Source organism: Gorilla gorilla, chromosome 4 (genome assembly GCF_029281585.2).
Source record: "Gorilla gorilla gorilla isolate KB3781 chromosome 4, NHGRI_mGorGor1-v2.1_pri, whole genome shotgun sequence".
NCBI lineage: Eukaryota > Metazoa > Chordata > Mammalia > Primates > Hominidae > Gorilla > Gorilla gorilla.
Window position 1 is genome coordinate 96,404,356 of NC_073228.2, and position 27,737 is coordinate 96,432,092.

A 27,737-nucleotide genomic window follows, 5' to 3' on the forward strand; every position below is an offset into this window, starting at 1 on the left:
ACCCTTCAGAAAATTAATGAATCCAGGAGCTGGTTTTTTGAAAGGATCAACAAAATTGATAGACCGCTAGCAAGACTAATAAAGAAAAAAAGAGAAAAGAATCAAATAGACGCAATAAAAAATGATAAAGGGGATATCACCACCAATCCCACAGAAATACAAACTACCATCAGAGAATACTACAAACACCTCTACGCAAATAAACTAGAAAATCTAGAAGAAATGGATAAATTCGTGGACACATACACTCTCCCAAGACTAAACCAGGAAGAAGTTGAATCTCTGAATAGACCAATAACAGGCTCTGAAATTGTGGCAATAATCAATAGCTTACCAACCAAAAAGAGTCCAGGACCAGACGGATTCACAGCCGAATTCTACCAGAGGTACAAGGAGGAACTGGTACCATTCCTTCTGAAAGTATTCCAATCAATAGAAAAAGAGGGAATCCTCCCTAACTCGTTTTATGAGGCCAGCATCATCCTGATACCAAAGCCGGGCAGAGACACAACAAAAAAAGAGAATTTTAGACCAATATCCTTGATGAACATTGATGCAAAAATCCTCAATAAAATACTGGCAAACCGAATCCAGCAGTACATCAAAAAGCTTATCCACCATGATCAAGTGGGCTGCATCCCTGGGATGCAAGGCTGGTTCAATATATGCAAATCAATAAATGTAATCCAGCATATAAACAGAACCAAAGACAAAAACCACATGATTATCTCAATAGATGCAGAAAAGGCCTTTGACAAAATTCAAAATCCTTCATGCTAAAATCTCTCAATAAATTAGGTATTGATGGGACGTATCTCAAAATAATAAGAGCTATCTATGACAAACCCACAGCCAATAACATACTGAATGGGCAAAAACTGGAAGCATTCCCTTTGAAAACTAGCACAAGACAGGGATGCCCTCTCTCACCACTCCTATTCAACATAGTGTTGGAAGTTCTGGCCAGGGCAATTAGGCAGGAGAAGGCAATAAAGGGTATTCAATTAGGAAAAGAGGAAGTCAAATTGTCCCTGTTTGCAGATGACGTGATTGTATATCTAGAAAACCCCATTGTCTCAGTACAACCAAGGATTTTCACAGAGTCTGTGTCACTCCCCTGCCACCTCCATCAAAGCAGGTGCTGGTATCTACTACTGGGACACCCAAACACAGGTCAAAACCATGGACTCTTTGCAGACATTCCCCAACAGTATTCTAGACTGGAAGCCCCCTCTAGGTGGCTAGACCTAGAACAGCAATAGCAATTACTGCAGACTGGCTTTCAGAAAACCCCATCCCTAGGGGAAGGAGGAGAGCAACATATCAAGGGCTTACCCCATTGGACAAAAGAATCTGAACAGCAGGCCTTGAGTCCCAGACCGTTCCACTCATGGGAAATTTCTCACAGTGGAGACACAATTGCAGTGCTGGGTGTAGTAGGGAAAATTTGCACCTCAACCCCAACAAGCAGGCATCCTTTGTGATTGGAAAGGGCTTTAAAATAGGGGTCCTTCTTTCCCCTGTCACTTCACTATAGATGCAGCTGGGGCTTCACCCACAGGAACACAGCATGGATGCAACTACAGACAGCCTTTCTGGTATAATCCAGGATAGCACAGCCCCAAGAAGGAGCACCACCTAGATTCAGGCCTGCATGACAGGCAGAGTTGATGTTGGAACATCGACGTTTCTACAGATGAAAAGAGGTGCCTGTATGATCTGAATAGCTGAAACACTGGAACGGGAGTGAGGCTCTGTGGTGAATAGCTTTCCTGCTGGCTTGGCAGGGGAGCTGAGGTAGCTTCCAATCTTCACCCTGATAAAACCTCAGCATGTTTAATTGAGCACTCACCCAGCAACCCTCATCAAGGCTGGGACCTCAGCCCACTTTTGGGTATTACATCTACCCACCTCCTGGTTAGTCTATGACTGGTGCCTACCCAGGAATACCTCCTTTATTGACCTGAAACCGAATCATCAACTCAGTAAGTAAAATACTGGAGAAAAATAAAATAAATAAATGAAGAGTATACCATAAGAGAACAAGGTAAGCTTCAAGAAACCACTCCCATTCTAATCACATAGGAGACAGTCAACTTGCCCAAACAGCAAGAATATAACTACTACAACCAGGATCTGGGAAACCCAGCAAACAACGACTCTCTATAAGGAATTCACATAGAGTCTTCAGCCCCAAAAGTACCAAGAATCAAATTAGGCTAAAATAAACATTAAGGTCCAATTTTTAAGAGGAGAAAAAAAGAAATTAAAAAACACAGTCCAATCAAAAATAAATTCAAGAACAATTTGAAAAAATACTCTACCCAAATGAGAAGGAATAAGAAAAGTAATTTTGGTAATATGACACCAGCTCCTAGCAATGGATCTAAATCTAGAAAAAAAATTCTCTGAATTGCCAGATAAATTATTCAGAAGGTTATTAAGCTACTCAAGCAGATACCAGATAAAGGTGAAAACCAACTTAAAGAAGTTTTAAAAAATCCAGGATATAGATGAAAACTTTTTCAGAGAAATAGACATCATAAAGAACAAACAATCAGAACTTTTGGAAATGAAAGAAATGAAAGACACACTTAGGGAAATACAAAATACAATGAAAAGTTTCAACAACAGATTAGCACAAGTAGAAGACAGAATTTCACAGCAGGAATACCAAGCATTTGAATTAACCCAATTAGATCTCAACAAATAAAAATAATAAAAATAAATAAAGTCTCCAAGAAATATTGGATTATGTAAAATGGCCAAACCTAAGAATAATTGGCATTCCTGGGGAAGAAGAAAAAACTAGAGGCTTGGAAAAATTACTTGAGGGAATAATTGAGGAAAAATTCCCTGTTCTTGCTAGAGATCTAGACATCCAAATACAAGAACCCCAAAGAACTCCTGGAAAATTCATTGCAAAAAGATCATTAACAAGGCCTGTAGTCATCAGGTTATCCAAAGGCAAGATGAAAGAAAGAATCATGAGAGCTGTGAGACAAAGGCATCAGATAACCTATAAAGAAAAACGTATGACATTAACAGCAGATTTCTCAGCAGAAACCTTACAAGCCAGAAAGGATCAGACAAATAAATTCTGAGAGAATTTGCTACTACCAAACCAGCACTACGAGAAATGCCAAAAAAGAGTTCTAAATCTTGAAACAAAACCTTGAAATAGACCAAAGTAGAACCTACTTAAAGCATAAATCTCACAGGGCCTATAAAACAATAACAGAATGATAAAAAAAGGTATTTAGGCAACAACTAACATGGTGAATAGAACAGTACCTCACATCTCAATCCTAACTTTGAAGGTAAATGGCCTAAATGCTTCACTTAAAAGATAGAGAATGGTAGAATGGATTAAAAACCACCAACCAAGTATACGCTGTCTTCAAGAGATTCACTTAACACATAAGGACTCATATAAACTTAAAGATATTCCACTCAAATGGAAACCAAAAACAAACAGGAGTGGTTATTCTTATATGAGACAAAAGAGACTTTAAAGCAACAACAGTAAAAACAGAAAAAGAAGACATTATATGATGATAAAAGGATTAGTCCCACAGGAAGATATTACAATCCTAAATACATACGCATCTAACATTGAAGATCCCATATTTATGAATCAATTACTACTAGACCTAAGAAATGAGATAAATGGCAACACAATAATACTACAGGAATTCAATACTCCACTGATAGCACTATACAGATCATCAAGACAGAAAGTCAACAAAGAAACAACAGAGAAACTATATTCTAGAACAAATGAGCTTAACAGATATTTACAGAACATTCTACCCAACAACTGCAGAATATACATTCTTTTCATCAGCACTTGAAAAATTCTCTGAGGTAGGCCATATGATAGGCCATAAAACAAGTCCCAATAAATTTAAGAAAGTCAAAATTATATAAAATAATTTCTCAGACCAAAGTGAAGTAAAACTGGAAGTTAACTCCAAAAGGAATCCTTAAAACTTTTAAAAATACAAGGAAATTAAATAATATCCTATAATAATGACAAAACTGATCCAAACATCTGGGATACGGCAAAAGTGGTGCTAAGAGGAAAGTTCATAGCATTAAATGCCTACATCAAAGAGTCTGAAAAAGCACAAATAGACAACCTAACATTATATCTCAAGGAACTAGAGAAACAAGAACAAACTGAACCCAAACCCAGCAGATAAAAAGAAATAATAAAGATCAGGGCAGAACTAAATGAAATTGAAACAAAAATATACAAAAGATAAATGAAACAAAAACTGGTTCTTGGAAAAGATAAGCTAAATTGATAGACTGTTAGCAAAACTAACCAAGAAAAGAAGAGAGAATATACAAATTTGCTCAACTAGAAATGAAACAGGAGACATTACAACTGATACCATAAAATACAAAAGATCAGTTGAGGCTACTATGAATACCTTTACATGCACAAACTAAAAACCCTAGAGAAGATGGAGGAATTTTTAGAAATATACAACTTTTCTAGATTAAATCAGGAAGAAATAGAAACTCTGAGCAGACCAATAACAAGTAGAGAGATTAAATCAGTAATAAAAAATTGCCAACCAAAAAAGTTCAGGACCAGATGGATTCACAGCTGAATTCTATCAGACATTCAAAGAAGAATTGGTACCAATCCAATGACACTATTCCACAGGATAGAGAAAGAAGGAATCCTCCATAAATAATTCTGTGAAGCCAGTATCACCCTAATACCAAAACCAGGAAAGGACATAACAAAAAAGAAAACTACAGACCAATATCAATGATAAACATAGATGCAAAAATCCTCAAGAAAATAAATACTAGCTAACCAAATCCGATAGCATATCAAAAAGATAATACATTATCGTCAAGTGGGTTTCATACCAGGGATGCAGGAATGGTTTAACATATGCACGTCAATAAATGTGATACATCACATAAACAGAATTTAAAAGAAAAATCATATGATCATCTCGATAGACACAGACAAAAACATTTGACAAGATCCAGCATCTCTTTATGATAAAAACCCTCGACAAAACTGAGATAGAAGGAACATACCTCAAAGCAATAAGAGTCATCTATGACAATCCCACAGCCAACATCATATTGAATGGAGAAAAGTCAAAAGCATTCCCCCTGAGAACTGGAACAAGACAAAGATGCCCACTTTCAGCACTTCTATTCAACATAATACTGGAAGTCCCAGCCAGAGTAATAAGACAAGAGAAAGAAATAAAGGACATTCAGATTGGAAAGAGAGGAAGTCACACTGTAGCTGTTCATCAATGACATGATCATCCACCTAGAAAACCCTAAAGACTCATCGAAAAAGCCCCTAGATCTGATAAATGAATTCAGTAAAGTCTCAAGATACAAAATCAATGTACACAAATCAGTAGCACTGCAATAACCAACAATGACCAAGCTTAGAATTAAATAAAGTACTCAATCCCTTTTACAACAGCTGCAAAAAATTAAAATTCTTTGGAATATACTTAACCAAGGAGGTGAAAGATCTCTACAAGGAAAACCAGAAAACACTGCTGAATGAAATCACGGATGACACAAACAAATGAAAACACATCCCATGTTCATGGATGGGTAGAATTAATATTGTGAAAATGACCATACTGCCCAAAGCAATCTACAGATTTAATGCAATTACCATCAATATAGCATTGTAATTTGCCACAGAATTAGAAAAAACAATCCTATAATATATATGAAACCAAAAAATGGACCGCATAGCCAAAGCAATAATAAGAAAAAAGAACAAAGCTGGATGTATCACACTACCCAATTGTAAGTTATACTACAAGGCTATAGTTAACAAAACAGCATGGTACTGTGTATAAAAATAGGCATGTAAACCAATGGAACACAATAGAGAACCCATAAATATAATGAAATACTTAAAGCCAACTGATCTTCAACAAAGTATAGAAAAACATAAAGTGCGGAAAGTACATCCTATTCAGGAAATGTTGTTGGGAAAACTGGCAAGCCACATATAGAAGAATAAAACTGGATCTGCAACTTTCACCTTATTAAAAAATCAGCTCAAGATGGATCAAAGACTTAAATTTATGACCTGAAACCATAAAAATTGTAGACTATAATATCAGAAAGACTCTTCCAGACATTGGCTTAGGCAAAGAATTTATGACTAAGAACCCAAAAGCAAATGTAACAAAATCCAAAATAAATAAATGGGACCTAATTAAACTAAAAATCTTCTGTATAGCAAAAGAAATAATCAGCAGAGTAAACCTGCAACCCACCAAGTGGGAAAAAATCTTCGCAAACTATGGACGTGACAAAGGACTAATATTCAGAATCCACAAGGAATTCAAACAAATCCTTAAGAAAAAAAAGATTCCATCAAAAAGTGCACAAAGAATATGAATCAACAATTCTCTGAAGAAGAAATACAGACAACAAACCTGAAAAAATGCTTAATATCACTAATTATCAGGGAAATGCAAATTAAAACCACATTGAGTAACCAACCTATTCCTGTGAGCATGGCCATAATTTAAAAATCAAAAAAATTACAGATGTTGGCATAGATGTGGTGAAAAGAGAACCCTTTTACACTGCTGGTGGGAATGTAAACTGGTGCAACCACTCTGGAAAACAGTATGGAGATTCCTTAAAGAACTAAAAGTAGAGCTACCATTTCATCCAGCAATCTCACTACTGGGTATCTACTCAAAGGAAAGGAAGTTATTATACGAAAAAGACACATGTACCCGCATTTTTGTAGCAGTTGCATGCACAGTTGCAAAGATATGGAACCACTCTAAATGCCCATCAACCAAGGAGTGGATAAAGAAAATGTGTTGTGAATGTGTGTATCCATATACACAAATATACCATGGAATATTATTCAGCCATAAAATGGAACAAAATAATGGCCTTTGCAGCAACTTGGATGCCCATTATTCTAAGTGAAGTAACTCAGGAATGGAAAACCAAATATTGTATGTTTTCACTTATAAGTGGAACCTATGCTATGAAGATGCAAAGGCATAAGAATAATATAATGGACTTTGGGGACTCAGAGGAAGGGGCGGAAGTGGGGTACAGGATAAATGACTACATATTGGGTAGCATATACATTGCTTGAGTGAATCACAAACAAATGGAAGAACATTCCATGCTCATGGATAGGAAGGATCAATATTGTGAAAATGGCCATACTGCCCAAGGTAATTTATAGATTCAATGCCATACCCATCAAGCTACCAATGACTTTCTTCACAGAATTGGAAAAAACTACTTTAAAGTTCATATGGAACCAAAAAGGAGCCCGCATTGCCAAGTCAATCCTAAGCCAAAAGAACAAAGCTGGAAGCATCATGCCACCTGATTTCAAACTATACTACAAGGCTACAGTAACCAAAACAGCATGGTACTGGTACCAAAACAGAGATATAGACCAATGGAACATAACAGAGCCCTCAGAAATAATACCACACATTGACAACCATCTGATCTTTGACAAACCCAACAAAAACAAGCAATGGGGAAAGGATTCCCTATTTAATAAATGATGCTGGGAAAACTGGCTAGCCATATGTGGAAAGCTGAAACTGGATCCCTTCCTTACACCTTATAAAAAATTAATTCAAGATGGATTAAAGACTTAAATGTTAGACCTAAAACCATAAAAACCCTAGAAGAAAACCTAGGCAATACCATTCAGGACATAGGCATGGGCAAGGACTTCATGTCTAAAACACCAAAAGCAATGGCAACAAAAGCCAAAATTGACAAATGGGATCTAATTAAACTAAAGAGCTTCTGCACAGCAAAAGAAACTACCATCAGAGTGAACAGGCAACCTACAAAATGGGAGAAAATTTTCGCAACCTACTCATCTGACAAAGCGCTAATATCCAGAATCTACAATGAACTCAAACAAATTTACAAGAAAAAAAGCAAACAACCCCATCACAAAGTGGGTGAAGGACATGAACAGACATTTCTCAAAAGAAGACATTTATGCAGCCAACAGACACATGAAAAAATGCTCATCATCACTGGCCATCAGAGAAATGCAAATCAAAACCACAATGAGATACCATCTCACACCAGTAAGAATGGCAATCATTAAAAAGTCAGGAAACAACAGGTGCTGGAGAGGATGTGGAGAAATAGGAACACTTTTACACTGCTGGTGGGACTGTAAACTAGTTCAACCATTGTGGAAGACAGTGGTGATTCCACAAGGATCTAGAACTAGAAATACCATTTGACCCAGCCATCCTATTACTGGGTATATACCCAAAGGATTATAAATCATGCTGCTATAAAGCCACATGCACACGTATGTTTATTGCAGCACTGTTCACAATAGCAAAGACTTGGAACCAACCCAAATGTCCATCAGTGATAGACTGGATTAAGAAAATGTGGCACATATACACCATGGAATACTATGCAGCCATAAAAAATGATGAGTTCATGTCCTTTGTAGGGACATGGATGAAGCTGGAAACCCTCATTCTCAGCAAACTATCGCAAGGACAAAAACCCAAACACCGCATGTTCTCACTCATAGGTGGGAATTGAACAATGAGAACACTTGGACACAGGAAGGGGAACATCACACACTGGGGCCTGTCATGGGGTGGGGGGAGGAGGGAGGGATAGCATTAGGAGATATACCTAATGTAAATGACGAGTTAATGGGTGCAGCACGCCAACATGGCACATGTATAGTAACAAACCTGCATGTTGTGCACGTGTGCCCTAGAACTTAAAGTATAATAGTAAAAAAAATCACTACTAAAGAAGTTATCCATGTAACCAGAAACCAAAAACCACCTGTACCCCAATAACTACTGAAATTTTCAAAAAGATTAATGCATCCAGGAATTGTCTTTTTTTGAAAAAGTTAATAAAATGATAGACTTCTAGCTAGAATAATAAAGAAAACAGAGATGATAATGACAAAGAAATTCACCACACAGAAATACTAATAACCATCAGAAAATATTAGGAAAACCTCCATGCATACAAACTAGAAAATCTAGAAGAAATGGATAAATTCCTGGACACAAACACCCTCCCAAGTCTGAACAAGGAAGAAATTGAATCCCTAAAGAGACTAATAGCAAACTCCAAAATTGAATCAATAATGAACAGCCTACCAACAAAGAAAAGCCTAGGACCAGATGGAGTCACAGCCGAATCATACCAGATGTACAAAGAAGAGCTGGTACTATTCCTACTAAAATTATTCCAAAAAAACTGAGGAGGAGGGACTCCTCCCTAACTCATTCTATGAGACTAGCATCATCCTGATACCAAAACCTGGCAAAGACACAATACAAAAAAGAGAACTTCAGACTAATATCCTTGATGAATATCCAGGCAAAAATCCTCAACAAAATACTGGTAAACCAAATCCAGCAGCACATCAAAAAGCTTATCCGCTATGATCAAGTAGGCTTTATCCCTGGAATTTGAGGTTGGTTGAACATATTATAAACAGAATTAAGGCAAAGGCCACATAATTATCTCAATTGATCCAGAAAAGGCTTTTCATACAATTCAATACCCCTTCATGTTGAAAACTCTGAATAAACCAGGTATTAAAGGAACATACCTCAAAATAATAAGAGCCATTTATGATGAACCCTCGCCAACATCAAAATGAGTGGGCAAAAGATGGAAGCATTCCCCTTGAAAACCAGAGCAAGTGAAGGATGCCCTCTGCATTGATCTATTTTCACACTGCTATAAAGAACTTGCATGAGACTGGGTAATTTATAAAGAAAAGAGGCTTAATTGACTCACAATTATGCATGGCTGGGGATGCCTCAGGAAACTTACAACTGTGGAGGAAGGGGAAGCAGTCACCTTCTTCACAAGGTGGCAGGAGAGCAAATTAGGATTAAGGAGGAACTTCCAAACACTTATAAAACCTTTAGATCTCATGAGAACTCACTCACTGTCACAAGAACACTCCCATGATCCAATCACCTCCCTCTCTCAAAACATGGGGATTACAGGTCCCTCTCTCAACACTTGAGGGTTACAATTTGAGATGAGATTTGGGTGGTGACACAGAGCCAAACCATATCACCCTCTGTCACCTCTCCTATTCAACACAGTACTGGACGTCCCAGCCAGAGCAATCAGGCAAGAGAAAGAAATAAAAGGCATCTAAATAAGAAGAGAGGAAGTCAAATTTTCTTTGTTTGCAGATGACATGCTTGATTCTGTATCCAGAAAAACCCATAGTCTCTGTCCAAAGGCTCCTTGATCTGACAGACAACTTCAGGAAAACCCCAGGATACAAAATCAAGATACAAAAATCACTAGTAGTTCTATACACCAACAACAGTCAAGCCAATAGCCAAATGAGGAACACAATGTCATTTACAATTGCCACAAAAAGAATAAAATATCCAGGAATACGGCTAACCAAGGTGAAAGATCTCTACCAAGAGAACTACAAAACCCTGCTCAAAGAAATCAGAGATGACACCACAAATTGAAAAACATGCTCATGGATAAGAGCATGGATAAGAATCAGTATCATTAAAATGGCCATATTGCCCAAAGGAATTTATAGGTTCAATGCTATTCCTATCAAACTGCCAAAGACATTCTTCACAGAACTAGAGAAAACTATTTTAAAATTTATATTGAACCAAAAAGAGCTCAAATAAAATTCAAAGCAATCCTAAGCACAAAGAACAAAGCTGGAGACATTATGCTACCTGACTTCAAACTATACTACAGGGCTACAGCAATGGTAGTGATACAAAAACAGGCACATAGACCAATAGAACAGAATAGACAGGCCAGAAATAATGCTGCACACGTATAACCATCTGATTTTCAACAAGGCTGACAAAAACAAGCAATGGGGAAAGGAATCCTTATTCAATAAATGTTGCTGGGTAACTGGCTACCCATATGCAGAAGATTCAAAGTGGACCCCTTTCTTGCCACATATACAAAAACCAACCTAAGGTGTATTAAGAAAAATGTGAAACCCAAAATTCTAAAAACCTTGGAAGACAACTAGGTAATACCACTCTGGACATAGGAACAGGAAAAAATTTTATAATGAAGATGCCAAAAGCAATTGCAACAAAAGCAAACATTGACAAATGAGATCTAACTAAACTAACTAAGTTCTGCACAACAAAAGAAACTATCAACAGAGTAAACAGACAACCTACAGAATGGGAGAAAATTTCTGCAAACTATGTATCTGACAGAGGTTTACTATCTAGCATCTGTAAGGAACTTAAACAAATTTACAAAAAAAAAAAAAAAAACCACACACACAGACAAACAACTCCCTTACAAAGTGGGCAAGAAACATAAACAGACACTTTTCAAAAGAAGACGTATATGTGGTCAACAAAAATATGAAAGAAAGCTCAACATCACTGATCATTAGAGAAATGCAAATCCAAAGGACAATGAGATACCATCTCACACCAGTCAGAATGGCCGGGCATGTTGGTTCACACCTGTAATCCCAGCACTTTGGGAGGCTGAGGCGGGTGGATCATGAGTTCAGGAGTTAGAGACAGCCTGGCCAACATAGTGAAACCCCGTCTCTATAAAAAATACAAAAATTAGCCAGATGTGATGGCAGGTTCCTGTAGTCCCAGCTACTCAGGAGGCTGAGGCAGGAGAATCGCTTGAACCCAGGAGGCAGAGGTTTCAGTAAGCCAAGACCATGCCATTGCACTCCAACCTGGGAAAGAGTGAGACTCCATCTAAAAAAAGAAAAAAAAAGAAAGAAAAAGTAAGAAAAAAAAAGAGTAAAAAAAAAATAACAGATCCTAAAGAGGTTGCAGAGTTAGAGGAATGCTTATACACTGTTGGAGTGTATATTAGTTCAACCATTGTGGAAATCAGTGAGTTGGTTCCTCAAAGAGCTAAACACAGAACTACCCTTCGACCCAGCAATCTCATTACTGGGTGTATACCCAAAGGAATATAAATTGATCTATCATAAAGACACATGCATGCTTATGTTCACTGCAGCACTATTCACAATAGCAAAGACATGGAATCAACCTAAATGCCCATCAGTACTAGACTGGATGAGAAAATGTGGTGCATATACATCATGGAATACTATGCAGCCACAAAAAAAGAACAATATTATGTCCTTTGCAAGAACATGGGTGGAGCTGGAGTCCATTATCCTTAGCAAACTAACACAGAAACAGAAAACCAAATACCACATGTTCTCACTTATAAGAGGGAGCTAAATGATGAAAACACACAGACACATAGAGGGGAACAACAGACACTGGGACCTACCTGATGGTGGAGGGTGGGAGGAAGAAGAAGCTCAGGAAAAATAACTAATGGGTACTAGGCTTAATACCTGTGTGACAAAGCAATCTGTACAACAATCCTTCATGATACAAGTTTACCTATATAACAAATCCACACATGTACCCATGAACTTAAAATAAAAATGAAAAAAAATAGAAATCAGTTTTTAACTCATGAAAAAATGAAGCAAACATGTTTAAAGTATATATTAAAATATTTATTTTACATATTTTAGTGAAAGAACAATGGTTGTAAGCTTTGCAATCATTGTTTATGTACAAACACTAAAACTTTACAAAATTATGATCTTTCATCAGTACTACCATTCATTGGAGTCTAAGTTTTAATTTTTTAACCTTGAATACCAGTTAGAGGTCATGTAACATACATTATGTTTGGAATACATAGTATTATCTTAAGCTAAATGTGATATATTATGTATAAAAATTACAGAAAACAGAGGACAGGAAAAAATATGACTTTAAACCCTGTTCACTTCTTCCAAATAAAGTCATATTCCTTGTATGAATAAAACAATAAAATTATTATTTTAATGAAAGCAATGTAAACATATTTCAGAATTACATAGAAAATATATTGAGACTAAAATAAAATAAACTTGAGACTAAAATAAAATAAAATAAATTGAAAACCATATACTCATTATTTCATTCAATCAAAAAATTTTTGCATGCTAAAAACTATGCTTAGAGCTCAGGAGGTCACCTCACACGCATACATCTGTACACACACATATATATTCATATATTTTCATACACACACATACACCTGCAAACAAAAGTGCATGCATGAAAACATTCAGACACATATTTGCCCACATGTAGACAGAAATGTGTATAGCCATATGTTGGCATTCATACACATGTGCATGCATATAGACATATATGCACACACTATCTATATATGCATACATATATCTATGTACATACACTCATGCAGACACACATAAGCTCACCTACACAAACATATACAAACAGACATAGTGCACACACAAAATCACAATTTAGATTAAGTCCTGTCAATGGAGCAAACAAAAATCGAAGTAAATATTCTTTTAGCATAGTTCATAATCTTTGGGTGGTGTTCCCTCTGTGCATCCTAATCTCCACTTCTTATGAAGGTACGAGTCATATTGGATTGGGGCCCAACCTAGTCACCTCGTTTTAATTTAATTACCCCTTTAAATATTCTATGTCAGAATACAGACATAGTCTTATGTACTGGTGGTTAGGGTTTTTAACATCTGGATATTGAAATCTGAGCATGGATCACAATTCAGCCCACAACACATATGGTTCCAAGATAATCAAATCAATATTTTAGACAGATATAGTCTTAATCAATTGAATACAAATATAAAAAATTTGTAGCCTATATCTTAGAAACATTAATATTGATTGGTTTTTCAAAATTTTTAGTTTTTAGTTTCTTTTGGAGTCCTACATAATTTAGCTGATGTAATGTGCAACTAATAATTTATATTAGGCATCTTGAAAGTGAAGATGCAATTTATTTTACATTCACCAAAATTTATTGATGCAAATCAAATATAAAGTTTCTTCTTTTTATTAACTCAAGTTCATAGTTTACATAAGGATTTACTCATCATGTTGTACAGTTTTATGGATTTTGACAAATGCATCTCATGTGTCCACCATTACAGTATCATGTATAATAGTTTCACTCTCCTAAAAATCCTTTGTTTTTCTCCTATTCATACCTGCTTCAAACCCTTATAAACACTGATCATTCCCTACCTCAAACCCATGAAAACCACTGATTTTTTTTTTGTCTCTATAGTTTTGCCTACTCCGGAATGTCATATTGTTAAACTATACACTGTGTAGCTTTTTCAGGCTGCCTTCTTTCATTTAGAAATACGTATTTAAAGGTCCTCCATATCGTGTTGCACTTTGATCATTTCTTTTTATAACTGAATAATGTTTCATTATATAAATATAATCAATTTATCTGTTAATCTTTTAGGACATTTTGATTGATTCTGGTTGTTGGCAATTATGAAAAAAACTGCTATAAACATTTGTGCGTAGGTTTTTGTGTGGACATTAAGCTTTTAACTCAATAGAAAAAAAAACCTTAGGAATTTAATTCCTGAATCATATGGTAAGCCTATAAATATCTTTGTAAGAAACTGCCAATCTGTCTTCCAAAGTGGGTGTAATATTTTGCATTTTCATTAGCAACAAATGAGAGTTTCTGTTACTCCACATACTAGCCACCATTTGGTATTAGTCAGTGCTTTGGATTTTAGCCATTCTAAGAGATGGGTAGTGGTATTTTATTGTTGTTTTAATTTGCAATTTCCTAATGACATATTTTTTCATATGTTTATTTGCCATGTTTATCTTCTTTAGTGAGTTATCTGTCCAGAAATTTGCCCACTTTTTAATTAGCATTTTGTCTTATTGTTCGGTTTTTTAAAGAGTATACATAATTTTTAAGTATTTCCTTTATCACATATGTTTTGCAACTATTTTTTCCCCAGTTTGTGGCTTATGTTTTCATTCTTTAACAGTGTCTTTTACAGAGCAAAAGTTGTTAATTTTAATATTGTCTTTTAGAAATTTTACTGTTTTGCATTTTACATTTAAGTCTATATTACACTTTACATCAATTTTTGTGAAAAGTGTTAAGATTTGTTTCTAAGTTCATTTGTTGCTTGTGGATGTTCAGTTGTTTCAGGCCCACTGGTTGAAAATGACTATCTTTTCTCTGTTGAATTGTCTTTATGCCTTGGTCAATAATCAGTTGACTAAATTTGTTTGGGTTATTTGTGGGCTTGTTATTACCTTCCATTGATCTGTTTGTCATTATTTTCAGAACCATGTTCTTTTGGTTACTGGAGCTTATAGTAAATCATGAAGTTGAGTAGTGTAAGTTCTCTAAATTTGGCCTTTTTCTGAAGTACTGTATTGGCTACCCTGAGCATTTGACTTTCCATCTATTATTTTATCAATATTCACAAAATCATTTGCTTTATGTTTGATTGGGAATTTACTGTATCTATAGATCTATAGATCAAGTTGGTGAGAGATGACATCTTAAAAGTATTGAGTCTTCCTATCCTTGAACATGGAATGTCTTTCCATTTATTTACATTTTTCTGAATATATTTAATCAGTTTTGTAGTTTTCCTCATAGAGATCTTTTAAATATTTTTATTAGATTTATAACTAAACATGTCTTTTTATGGTGCTAATGTAAATGGTGTGTGTTTAATTTTATACTACAATTGCTCACTGATGATATAGAAGGAAGAAATTGACTTTTCTATATTAACCTCATATTCTGCCAACTTTTAAAATTACTTATTAATTCTATCATTCTTTTTTGTTAATTATTTGGCTTTATCAAGTTGAGAAAATTCCCTTTTATTCCTAGTTCACTGTGAGTTTTATCATGTATGAGTTTTGAATTTTGTCAAATACCTTTTCTGTATCAATTGACATTATTATATAATTTTTCTTTTTTATTCTGTTGATGTGATGAATTACATTAACCAGTTTTCTAATGTTAAACCAGCTTTCCAAACCTAAAGTAAATCTGATGTGCCTGCAGTGTATATTTTTTATACATTGTTGGATTACGTTTTCTCATATTCATTGAGGATTTTTGAATTATGTTCAGAAGATGAATTAGTTGTAATAATTTATTTCTTGTGACGTCTTCATTTGCTTTTGGCCTTTGTGTAGTGCTGGCCTTGTAGAATGAGTTATAAAGTTTCTCCTCTGCTTCTGTTTTCAGGAAGAGATTATAGAGAATTGGTGTTATTTGTTCCTCAACTGCATGGTCAAATTCACCAGTTAAACCAGCTTTTCCTATTACTTTCAGTATGGGAAGATTATTAATTTTTGATTCAATTTAATAGATGTCAACCTATTCAAATTATTAATTTATCCCTGGAGGTTTCCTACATCATATTTTTCCAGGAGTTCATTCATTTCACCCAAGTTATCGAATTTATGGGCACAAAGTTTTTCACAGTCTTCCCTTATTAACCTTTAATGTGTATAGAATCAGCAGTGACGGCCCCTGTTTCAATTATCATATTAGCAATTGGTTTTCTTGGGTGTCTCTATTGTTCCCTGTATTCAGTTTATTAATTTTGGCTTTAACTTTGGTAATTGTTTTTTGCTTCCTTAAGGATCATGTTTTTCTTATTCTAGTTCTTTAAGGTAGAAACTTAAATCATTGATTTTTATGTCTTTTTAAAAATATATACATTTAATGTTATAAATTCCCATGTAAGTACTACCTTCACGGCATCTCACACATTTTTATACTTTTATTTCATTTTGTTAAAATATTTTAAAATTTCTTTTGAGTGTTCTCCTGTGATTTATGAGTTATTTAAAATTGTGTTGTTTCACATCTAAATTTGTAATTTTCTAGCTAACGTTCTGTTAATGATTTCTAGTTTAATTTCATTGTGGTCTGAGAGAAGACTTTATAAGATTCATATTATCTTAAAATTGGAAAGCTGATTTTATGGCCCAGAATTTGGCCTGTCTTGGTGAATATGCCATGTGAGTTTAAGAAGAATGTGTTTCCTGCTTTGTTTGATGAAGTATTCTATAAAGTTAATTAAGTCAATATTATTGATGTCTTAGCTGTTTTCTGTTCCTTATATAACAGAATACTTAAAACTGGGTAACATACAAAGACAAGAAATTTATTTCTTCCAGTTATGGAGGATAAGAAGTCCAAGATCAAGGATCTACATCTGGTTAGGACCTTCTTGCTGGTTTGGACTTTGCAGGGCACCAAGGTTAGGTCTTTCTTCCTGTTCTTATATAACCACCAGTCCCAATCTCTTCCATGATAACCAATGAATCCATTAATCACTGAATGGATTAATCCATTCATGAGAGTGGAGCCCTCATGACTCAGTGACTTCTCAAATCTCTACCTCTTAATACTGCCACATTGGTAGTTGTTTCAACATAAATTTTGGAGGGTTATTGATGATACTTTTTAATTCAACTATGCTCTTAATAATCTTCTGCCTATGGAATATATGAATTATTAATAGGAGTATGCCGAAGTATCCAACTATAATAGTAAATTTGTCTGTTTCTCCTTGCAATTCTAATCATTTTTCTTTATGTATTTTGATGCTCTGTTCATATGCAAATATACATTAGGAATTGTTATGACTTCTTATAGAATTAGCCCTTATATCATTATGTAATTATTTTTTTGTCTCTGAAAATATTGCTTTTTATGAAATTTTAAATTCTAAAGTTAATATAGCTTCTTCAGTATTCTTTTGATTAGTGTTAGCATTGTATATGCTTCTCTACACTTTTAATTTATCTATGTCTCGATATTTCATGTGGTCTCTTACAGACAACAAATAGCTGGAGCTTGCTTTTTTGAATGTACTCTCTCAGTCCCTGGTTTTTATTTTGTGTGTTTGAATCATTCACATTCACAGTTATTATTGATATAGTTGGATTAAAATCTACCATACTTGTAACTGTTTGGTTTGTTGCACTTGCGCTCTGTTTCTTTTTAAAAAATTTCCTCTAATTGTTGCTTCCTTTGGTTTCAATTGGTTATTTTATATTATTCCATTTTCTCTCCTCTTTTAGCATACTTATTTTTTAAAAAGGTTTTCAGTAGCTGCATTTGAGTTTACAATGTACATTTGAAATTAATCTAAGTCCATTTTCAAATACAACTCGATTGTTTCCTGTATATTTTGTGTAACTTAAACCAGAGTATTCCCAATTCAGCCCACCCATCTCTCATTGTTGTCATTCATGTTACTTGTCCAGAAGCTATATTTGCCCAATACATTGTTCCACTTTTATCTTGAGAAAAACAGTTATGTTAGATCAATTAAAAATAAGGAAAAAAATTTATGTTGCCTTCATTTATTCCATCTCTAGTATTTTTCCTTTCATTTTATGGATATGATATTATTTTTTTCTTTCTGAAAAACTACTTTCAGAATTTCTTTCAAGGCAAGTCTATTAGCAACATATTCTCTAGTTTTTGTGTGTCTAAGAAAGTATTTCTCTTTCACTTTTAGTCACTGAGTACGGAATTATCAGTTGGTGTTTGTTTTTTTCCTTAATATGTCATTACACTCACGTCTTGCTTACATTGTTTTGGCAGAGCAGTCCAATGATAATTTTATCCTGTTTCTTCTACAGGTAAGTATTTTATTTTTCTCTGGCTTCTCTTTGTATATTCTCTTCGTTTTTTTTAAATTTTTTTGGGGGGGGGTGTAATTTTATTTTATTTTACTTGGTTTTGTTTTTGGTATTTATCCTGCTGTTTTCTAAGCCTCCTGGACATATGGTTTGATATCTGTTACTAATTTTGGAAAATTCTTAGACATTATAACCTCCAACATTTTCTGTTCTTTTCTCTCTTTGTTGTCTTCCTTGTATTTCCAATTTTTATAATTGTCCTACAGCTTTTGGATATTGGATTATTTTCTCATTTTTCTCTTTGCATTTTTGTTTAGGATGTTTCCATTGACATATCTACAAGCTCACTTATACTTTCTCATATCCAGTCTACTACTGAGTCCACCAAAGAGTCTTTATTACTGTTACAGTGTTACTGATTTCTGGTATTTCCTTTAGATCTTGTTAGAGTTTTCATCTCCTTGATTGGCATGATTATCCTATTATTGTATGTTCACTTTTTCCACCAGAGGCCTGCTGTAGGTTGAATTGTGTCCTCGAAGAGAAATGGTGCAATCCTAACCCGCAGTACCTATACCTATGAACTTACTTGGAAATACAGCCTTAGCAGATGTTACTTGTTAAGATGAGATTATACTTGAGTAGGTGGGCCCCCAATCCAATATGATAAGTGTCCTTATAAAAGCCGGACACAGAAACAAGCACACAGGGAGAACACCATGCAAAGATTGGAGTTATGCTACCACAAGCCAAAAAACGAACAGAAGCTAAAAGAGGCCTGGAAAAGATCCTTCCTGAGTGCCTTTAGAGGGAGGATGGCACTGATGACAACTTGATCTTAGATTTCTAGTCTCCAGAACTGAGACAATACCTTTCTATAGGCTAAGCCTCTATGTTTGTGCCACTTTGCTATGGCAGTCCTAGCAAACTAATCAAGTATCTTAGATGGTTTAGCTTTTTATTCTTTTTTCCTCTCTATGTTCCTCAGACTAAATTTCCATATATTTTCATATTGTATGTTTATACTATTGTTAATGATTTTAGGTTAATTTCAATGTATTCAGAGAACATACTCTAAATAACTCTTTCTGTATAAATTTTGTTGAAATTTGTTTTCTGCCCCCAAATATTCAATTTTGATAAATATTCTATTTATATTTATAAATAATGTATATCTACAGTGGTTAGAGTGTTTTATATATGTCAATAATGTCAAATTTTTAATTATATTGGTATTACTCTATAAATATATCATTTCAAACTTTTGTCTGCATGTTTTATAACTTACTCAGCGATGTGTGTTAATGTTTTCTTTTGTGATTATGGATTTGCCTGCTTTTCATTTTGCTTCTGAAATGTTTTTCTTTTTATTTTCTCATTTTTGTATTACTCACATACAAATTGTTCATGTTACTACTTCAGTTATATTTTTAAAATAATTATGTTTCTTTTAAGGTCATTTTATGCTTCTTTTCTTTAAAAGCTACTTACTCAAATATGAATACAGCTTGCTTTTAGTTAGTGTTTGCATTGCATATCTTTTTCTATTCATTTACTTTTACTACACCTTTTAATTAATCTATTGTTTTCTGTCAATTTTTACTAATTTTGTCTTTTAATTAGAAGTTTTAGTTCACTTAAAGCTAACATAATCACTGATGTATTTGCTTTGAAATTTACCATTTTAAAATGCTTTTCATTTTAGACAGGAGCCCTTCCCAGCTACATAAGCCCATCTTCATTATTCATCACGTAGCTCCTTCTGTCTTCAAACTGACAATGGTATATCAGTCCTTTTCATTCTTCAGATCTCTCTGACTTCATCTTCTGCCACAGCTCTTCTGCCTCCAGTGAAAGAAAGTTTTCTGCTGTTAAGGCCTTGCAACGTTAGTTTAAGACAATGAAGATAGCCCAGGAGAATCTTTCTATTTTATGGTAACTGATTGATTAATTACAGCTGCAAAGTCTCTTTATCATGTAATATAACACATTTGTAGGTTCTGGGGACATCTTTGTGGGGCCATTCATCCTACGTCCTACAACAATACTGAAAAGAGTGGACAGTGGAAGCCATAAAATTGCATAGCTCAGATCTCCTGTAGTAGGAAGCATTATTAACTGATAGTCTCAACAACTGTCCTTCTGAATATACCACAAATTTACATTACATCAAGGCTTTCTGCATGCTCCTACGATATGAGGAATGTGAGAATCTTTTAATGAGGAAATTTGTTTGAGAACGTGTTGGCTTAGCCATAACTTTTTGAGAAGCATGCAGAAATTTGAGTCTACTCAACCCTCATTTCTTTATCTTGTGATTCATAAACCTGAATTGTGTGTAAAGAGTATCACTGTCTTTTCTAAATGTCTCCATTTTATCCTTCAGGGGTGTTTAGCCCTAATAAATCTCTGACATGTGTAGTTTCATCTTGGTTTTGTTTCCCGAGTAAATGAACACTCCACTTGTGATTTAGCCTTATATCTGCAATTAAAATATTAAATGTTAACCATCTCTCTATTTACTGAAGTTTTTCCAGTCACCACTTAGTTTGAGGATGCACACATTTTAATAGATCCCTCAAGACGGACTCTTGTGTACAAAATTCCCTGAGCTCATGTATGATTAAAGCTGTTTATAACATTAATAAGTGAAGGATATCTTGAATGTCTTGAGCAGATAGAAAAGCTTTGTTTCCCACTTTTTCTCTGTGAGATATTTTAAATTTTCTGCTTCATTGATTTCTTACTTTGAATGTGGTTTAGCAATGTCTAATAAATTTTATGCCACTCTAACTCTGTATGCCATTCTAATTCATGTGAAGTTTTTTATCTTTTTTTTTTTTTTTTTTGCCTGGGGACCATGAGGATTTTTTCCCCATTATCATTAAAGTCTTTCTTCTTTCTTTCTTTCCTTCCTTCCCTTTCTTCCTCTCTCTCTCTCCCTCCTTCTCTCTTTCTTTTTTTTCTGTAGCAAGGTGGTAGGTGAGAGGCAGTGCATACTTGAATTTGTTTATTTTCTTTCATAAGGGAGATCTTAAATTTCACTCTTCTTTCCTTATTTTTTCTTTCTCCTTCATTATGAAGTTTCCCAGAGGCCATCTCTCCCTTACTTTTAACCTTCTTTCCTCCAAAATGCTACCTTTCCAAGATTGGCTCCTCATCTTACATGAATTTTTAAATATCTTTCTCATATACAGTACTTTAATTTAACAGAAAAGGTGAATTTCCTCTTTCTGATGGTGGCTTTAGTCTAAGTTTAGACCTGCCATCAGCCTTTTTTTTTATTTTCACACAGATATTCCCAGACTATTCTTGCTCTCCATGTTGACTTGCAGTGAAATGCAAGAGATAACTCACTAAATTGGGTGTTTAATTTATGTTCTTACTTTCAGTTAATCTTTTTTTGTCTTTGTCTTCTACGTATAATGAGAGCACAAGTATTATTTTTTCTTCTTTTTATTTATTTATATGTCTATCTAAGGTATATTGGGATTTTTAGATATACCAGTTGTGGATGTCTTGACGAACTTTTATAGAAGAGTATTTCACAAACACTTTCCCCCAGTCACTCTTACCTCTACCAGCTACATAGTTTCCCTCTGTTTTATTCTTTCTTCTTTTTTCTGTCTTTTCCCATAATTCTTCTTCAAATATTTTATCTTCTAAATATACCACACTCATTTCCCTATATTTCTTTTTTTTTTTGACCTAAGCATGAAATGTACTTTATTTTTTATTTTATTTTTTTTTAATTATACTTTAAGTTTTAGGGTACATGTGCACATTGTGCAGGTTAGTTACATATGTATACATGTGCCATGCTGAGGCGCTGTACCCACTAACTCGTCATCTAGCATTAGGTATATCTCCCGATGCTATCCCTCAGCCCTCCCCCCACCCCACAACAGTCCCCAGAGTGTGATATTCCCCTTCCTGTGTCCATGTGATCTCATTGTTCAATTCACACCTATGAGTGAGAATATGCGGTGTTTGGTTTTTTTGTTCTTGTGATAGTTTACTGAGAATGATGATTTCCAATTTCATCCATGTCCTTACAAAGGACATGAACTCATCATTTTTTATGGCTGCATAGTATTCCATGGTGTATATGTGCCACATTTTCTTAATCCAGTCTATCATTGTTGGACATTTGGGTTGGTTCCAAGTCTTTGCTATTGTGAATAATGCCACAATAAACATACGTGTGCATGTGTCTTTATAGAAGCATGATTTATAGTCCTTCGGGTATATACCCAGTAATGGGATGGCTGGGTCAAACGGTATTGAATTGATTGTTGTATAAGGTGTAAGGAAGGGATCCAGTTTCAGCTTTCTACATATGGCTAGCCGGTTTTCCCAGCACCATTTATTAAATAGGGAATCCTTTCCCCAATGCTTGTTTTTGTTGCGTTTGTCAAAGATCAGATAGTTGTAGATATGCGGCGTTATTTCTGAGAGCTCTGTTCTGTTCCATTGATCTATATCTCTGTTTTGGTACCAGTACCATGCTGTTTTGGTTACTGTAGCCTTGTAGTATAGTTTGAAGTCAGGTAGTGTGATGCCTCCAGCTTTGTTCTTTTGGCTTAGGATTGACTTGGTGATGCGGGCTCTTTTTTGGTTCCATATGAACTTTAAAGTAGTTTTTTCCAATTCTGTGAAGAAAGTCATTGGTAGCTTGATGGGGACGGCATTGAATCTGTAAATTACCTTGGGCAGTATGGCCATTTTCACGATATTGATTCTTCCTACCCATGAGCATGGAATGTTCTTCCATTTCTTTGTATCCTCTTTTATTTCCTTGAGCAGTGGTTTGTAGTTCTCCTTGAAGAGGTCCTTCATATCCCTTGTAAGTCGGATTCCTAGGTATTTTATTCTCTTTGAAGCAATTGTGAATGGGAGTTCACTCATGATTTGGCTCTCTGTTTGTCTGTTATTGGTGTATAAGAATGCTTGTGATTTTTGCACATTGATTTTGTATCCTGAGACTTTGCTGAAGTTGCTTATCAGCTTAAGGAGATTTTGGGCTGAGACAATGGGGTTTTCTAGATAAACAATCATGTCGTCTGCAAACAGGGACAATTTGACTTCCTATTTTCCTAATTGAATACCCTTTATTTCCTTGTCCTGCCTAATTGCCCTGGCCAGAACTTCCAACACTATGTTGAATAGGAGTGGTGAGAGATGGCATCCCTGTCTTGTGCCAGTTTTCAAAGGGAATGCTTCCAGTTTTTTCCCATTCAGTACGATATTGGCTGTGGGTTTGTCATAGATAGCTCTTATTATTTTGAAATACATCCCATCAATACCTAATTTATTGAGAGTTTTTAGCATGAAGGGTTGTTGAATTTTGTCAAAGGCTTTTTCTGCATCTATTGAGATAATCATGTGGTTTTTGTCTTTGGCTCTATTTATATGCTGGATTACATTTATTGATTTGCATATATTGAACCAGCCTTGCATCCCAGGGATGCAGCCCACTTGATCATGGTGGATAAGCTTTTTGATGTGCTGCTGGATTCAGTTTGCCAGTATTTTATTGAGGATTTTTGCATCAATGTTCATCAAGGATATTGGTCTAAAATTCTCTTTTTGTTGTGTCTCTGCCTGGCTTTGGTATCAGAATGATGCTGGCCTCATAAAATGAGTTAGGGAGGATTCCCTCTTTTTCTATTGATTGGAATAATTTCAGAAGGAATGGTACCAGTTCCTCCTTGTACCTCTGGTAGAATTCGGCTGTGAATCCATCTGGTCCTGGACTCTTTTTGGTTGGTAAGCTATTGATTATTGCCACAATTTCAGCTCCTGTTATTGGTCTATTCAGAGATTCAACTTCTTCTGGTTTAGTCTTGGGAGAGTGTATGTGTCCAGGAATTTATCCATTTCTTCTAGATTTTCTAGTTTATTTGCGTAGAGGTGTTTGTAGTATTCTCTGATGGTAGTTTGTATTTCTTTGGGATCGGTGGTGATATCCCCTTTATCATTTTTTATTGCATCTATTTGATTCTTCTCTCTTTTTTTCTTTATTAGTCTTGCTAGTGGTCTATCAATTTTGTTGATCCTTTCAAAAAACCAGCTCCTAGATTCATTAATTTTTTGAAGGGTTTTTTTTGTGTCTCTATTTCCTGCAGTTCTGCTCTGATTTTAGTTATTTCTTGCCTTCTGCTAGCTTTTGAATGTGTTTGCTCTTGCTTTTCTAGTTCTTTTAATTGTGATGTTAGTGTGTCAATTTTGGATCTTTCCTGCTTTCTCATGTGGGCGTTTAGTGCTATAAATTTCCCTCTACACACTGCTTTGAATGCGTCCCAGGGAGTCTGGTATGTTGTGTCTTTTTTCTCGTTGGTTTCAAAGAACAGCTTTATTGCTGCCTTCATTTCGTTATGTACCCAGTAGTCATTCAGGAGCAGGTTGTTCAGTTTCCATGTAGTTGAGCCGTTTTGAGTGAGATTCTTAATCCTGAGTTCTAGTTTGATTGCACTGTGGTCTGAGAGATAGTTTGTTATAATTTCTGTTCTTTTACATTTGCTGAGGAGAGCTTTACTTCCAACTTTGTGGTCAATTTTGGAATAGGTGTGGTGTGGTGCTGAAAAAAATGTATATTCTGTTGATTTGGGGTGGAGAGTTCTGTAGATGTCTGTTAGGTCCGCTTGGTGCAGAGCTGAGTTCAATTCCTGGGTATCCTTGTTGACTTTCTGTCTCGTTGATCTGTCTAATGTTGACAGTGGGGTGTTAAAGTCTCCCATTATTAATGTGTGGGAGTCTAAGTCTCTTTGTAGGTCACTCAGGACTTGCTTTATGAATCTTGGTGCTCCTGTGTTGGGTGCATATATATTTAGGATAGTTAGCTCTTCTTGCTGAATTGATCCCTTTACCATTAAGTAATGGCCTTCTTTGTCTCTTTTGATCTTTGTTGGTTTAAAGTCTGTTTTGTCAGAGACTAGGATTGCAACCCTCGCCTTGTTTTGTTTTCCATTTGCTTGGTAGATCTTCCTCCATCCTTTTATTTTGAGCCTATGTGTGTCTCTGCACGTGAGATGGGTTTCCTGAATACAGCACACTGATGGGTCTTGACTCTTTATCCAATTTGCCAGTCTGTGTCTTTTAATTGGAGCATTTAGTCCATTTACATTTAAAGTTAATATTTTTATGTGTGAATTTGATCCTGTCATTATGATGTTAGCTGGTTATTTTGCTCGTTAGTTGATGCAGTTTCTTCCTAGTCTCGATGGTCTTTACATTTTGGCATGATTTTGCAGTGGCTGGTACCGGTTGTTCCTTTCCATGTTTAGTGCTTCCTTCAGGAGCTCTTGTAGGGCAGGCCTGGTGGTGACAAAATCTCTCAGCATTTGCTTGTCTGTAAAGTATTTTATTTCTCCTTCACTTATGAAGCTTAGTTTGGCTGGATATGAAATTCTGGTTTGAAAATTCTTTTCTTTAAGAATGTTGAATATTGGCCCCCACTCTCTTCTGGCTTGTAGGGTTTCTGCCGAGAGATCCGTTGTTAGTCTGATGGGCTTCCCTTTGAGGGTAACCCAACCTTTCTCTCTGGCTGCCCTTAACATTTTTTCCTTCATTTCAACTTTGGTGAATCTGATAATTATGTGTCTTGGAGTTGCTCTTCTCGAGGAGTATCTTTGTGGCGTTCTCTGTATTTCCTGAATCTGAACGTTGGCCTGCCTTGCTAGATTGGGGAAGTTCTCCTGGATAATATCCTGCAGAGTGTTTTCCAACTTGGTTCCATTCTCCCCATCACTTACAGGTACACCAATCAGACGTAGATTTGGTCTTTTCACATAGTCCCATATTTTTTGGAGGCTTTGCTCATTTCTTTTTATTCTTTTTTCTCTTAAGTTCCCTTCTCACTTCATTTCATTCATTTCTTCTTCCATTGCTGATACCCTTTCTTCCAGTTGATCGCATCAGCTCCTGAGGCTTCTGCATTCTTCATGTAGTTCTCGAGCCTTGGTTTTCAGCTCCATCAGCTCCTTTAAGCACTTCTCTGTATTGGTTATTCTAGTTATACATTCTTCTAAATTTTTTTCAAAGTTTTCAACTTCTTTGCCTTTGGTTTGAATGTCCTCCTGTAGCTCAGAGTAATTTGATCATCTGAAGCCTTCTTCTCTCTGCTCGTCAAAGTCATTCTCCATCCAGCTTTGTTCCGTTGCTGGTGAGGAACTGTGTTCCTTTGGAGGAGGAGAGGCACTCTGCTTTTTAGAGTTTCCGGTTTTTCTGTTCTGTTTTTTCCCCATCTTTGTGGTTTCATCTACTTTTGGTCTTTGATGATGGTGATGTACAGATGGGTTTTTGGTGTGGATGTCCTTTCTGTTTGTTACTTTTCCTTCTAACAGAGAGGACCCTCAGCTGCAGGTCTGTTGGAGTACCCTGCAGTGTGAGGTGTCAGTGTGCCTCTCCTGGGGGTTGCCTCCCAGTTAGGCTGCTCGGGGGTTGGGGGTCAGGGACCCACTTGAGGAGGCAGTCTGCCCGTTCTCAGATCTCCAGCTGCGTGCTGGGAGAACCACTGCTCTCTTCAAAGCTGTCAGACAGGGACATTTAAGTCTGCAGAGGTTACTGCTGTCTTTTTGTTTGTCTGTGCCCTGCCCCCAGAGGTGGAGCCTACAGAGGCAGGCAGGCCTCCCTGAGCTGTAGTGGGCTCCACCCAGTTCGAGCTTCCTGGCTGCTTTGTTTACCTAATCAAGCCTGGGCAATGGCAGGCGCCCCTCCCCCAGCCTGGCTGTCACCTTGCAGTTTGATCTCAGACTGCTGTGCTAGCAATCAGCGAGACTCTGTGGGCATAGGTCCCTCCGAGCCAGGTGCGGGATATAATCTTGTGGTGCGCCGTTTTTTAAGCCCGTCGGAAAAGCGCAGTATTCGGGTGAGATTGACCTGATTTTCTGGGTGCCATCCGTCACCCCTTTCTTTGACTCAGAAAGGGAACTCCCTGACCCCTTGTGCTTCCCAAGTGAGGCAATGCCTCCCCTGCTTCAGCTCGTGCATGGTGCGCACACCCACTGACCTGCGCCCACTGTCTGGCACTCCCTAGTGAGATGAACCCAGTACCTCAGATGGAAATGCAGAAATCATCCGTCTTCTGCGTCGCTCACGCTGGGAGCTGTAGACCAGAGCTGTTCCTATTCGGCCATCTTGGCTCCTCCCCCCATTTCCCTATATTTCATACCTTCTTACACAGAAGGTAATAATTGATTC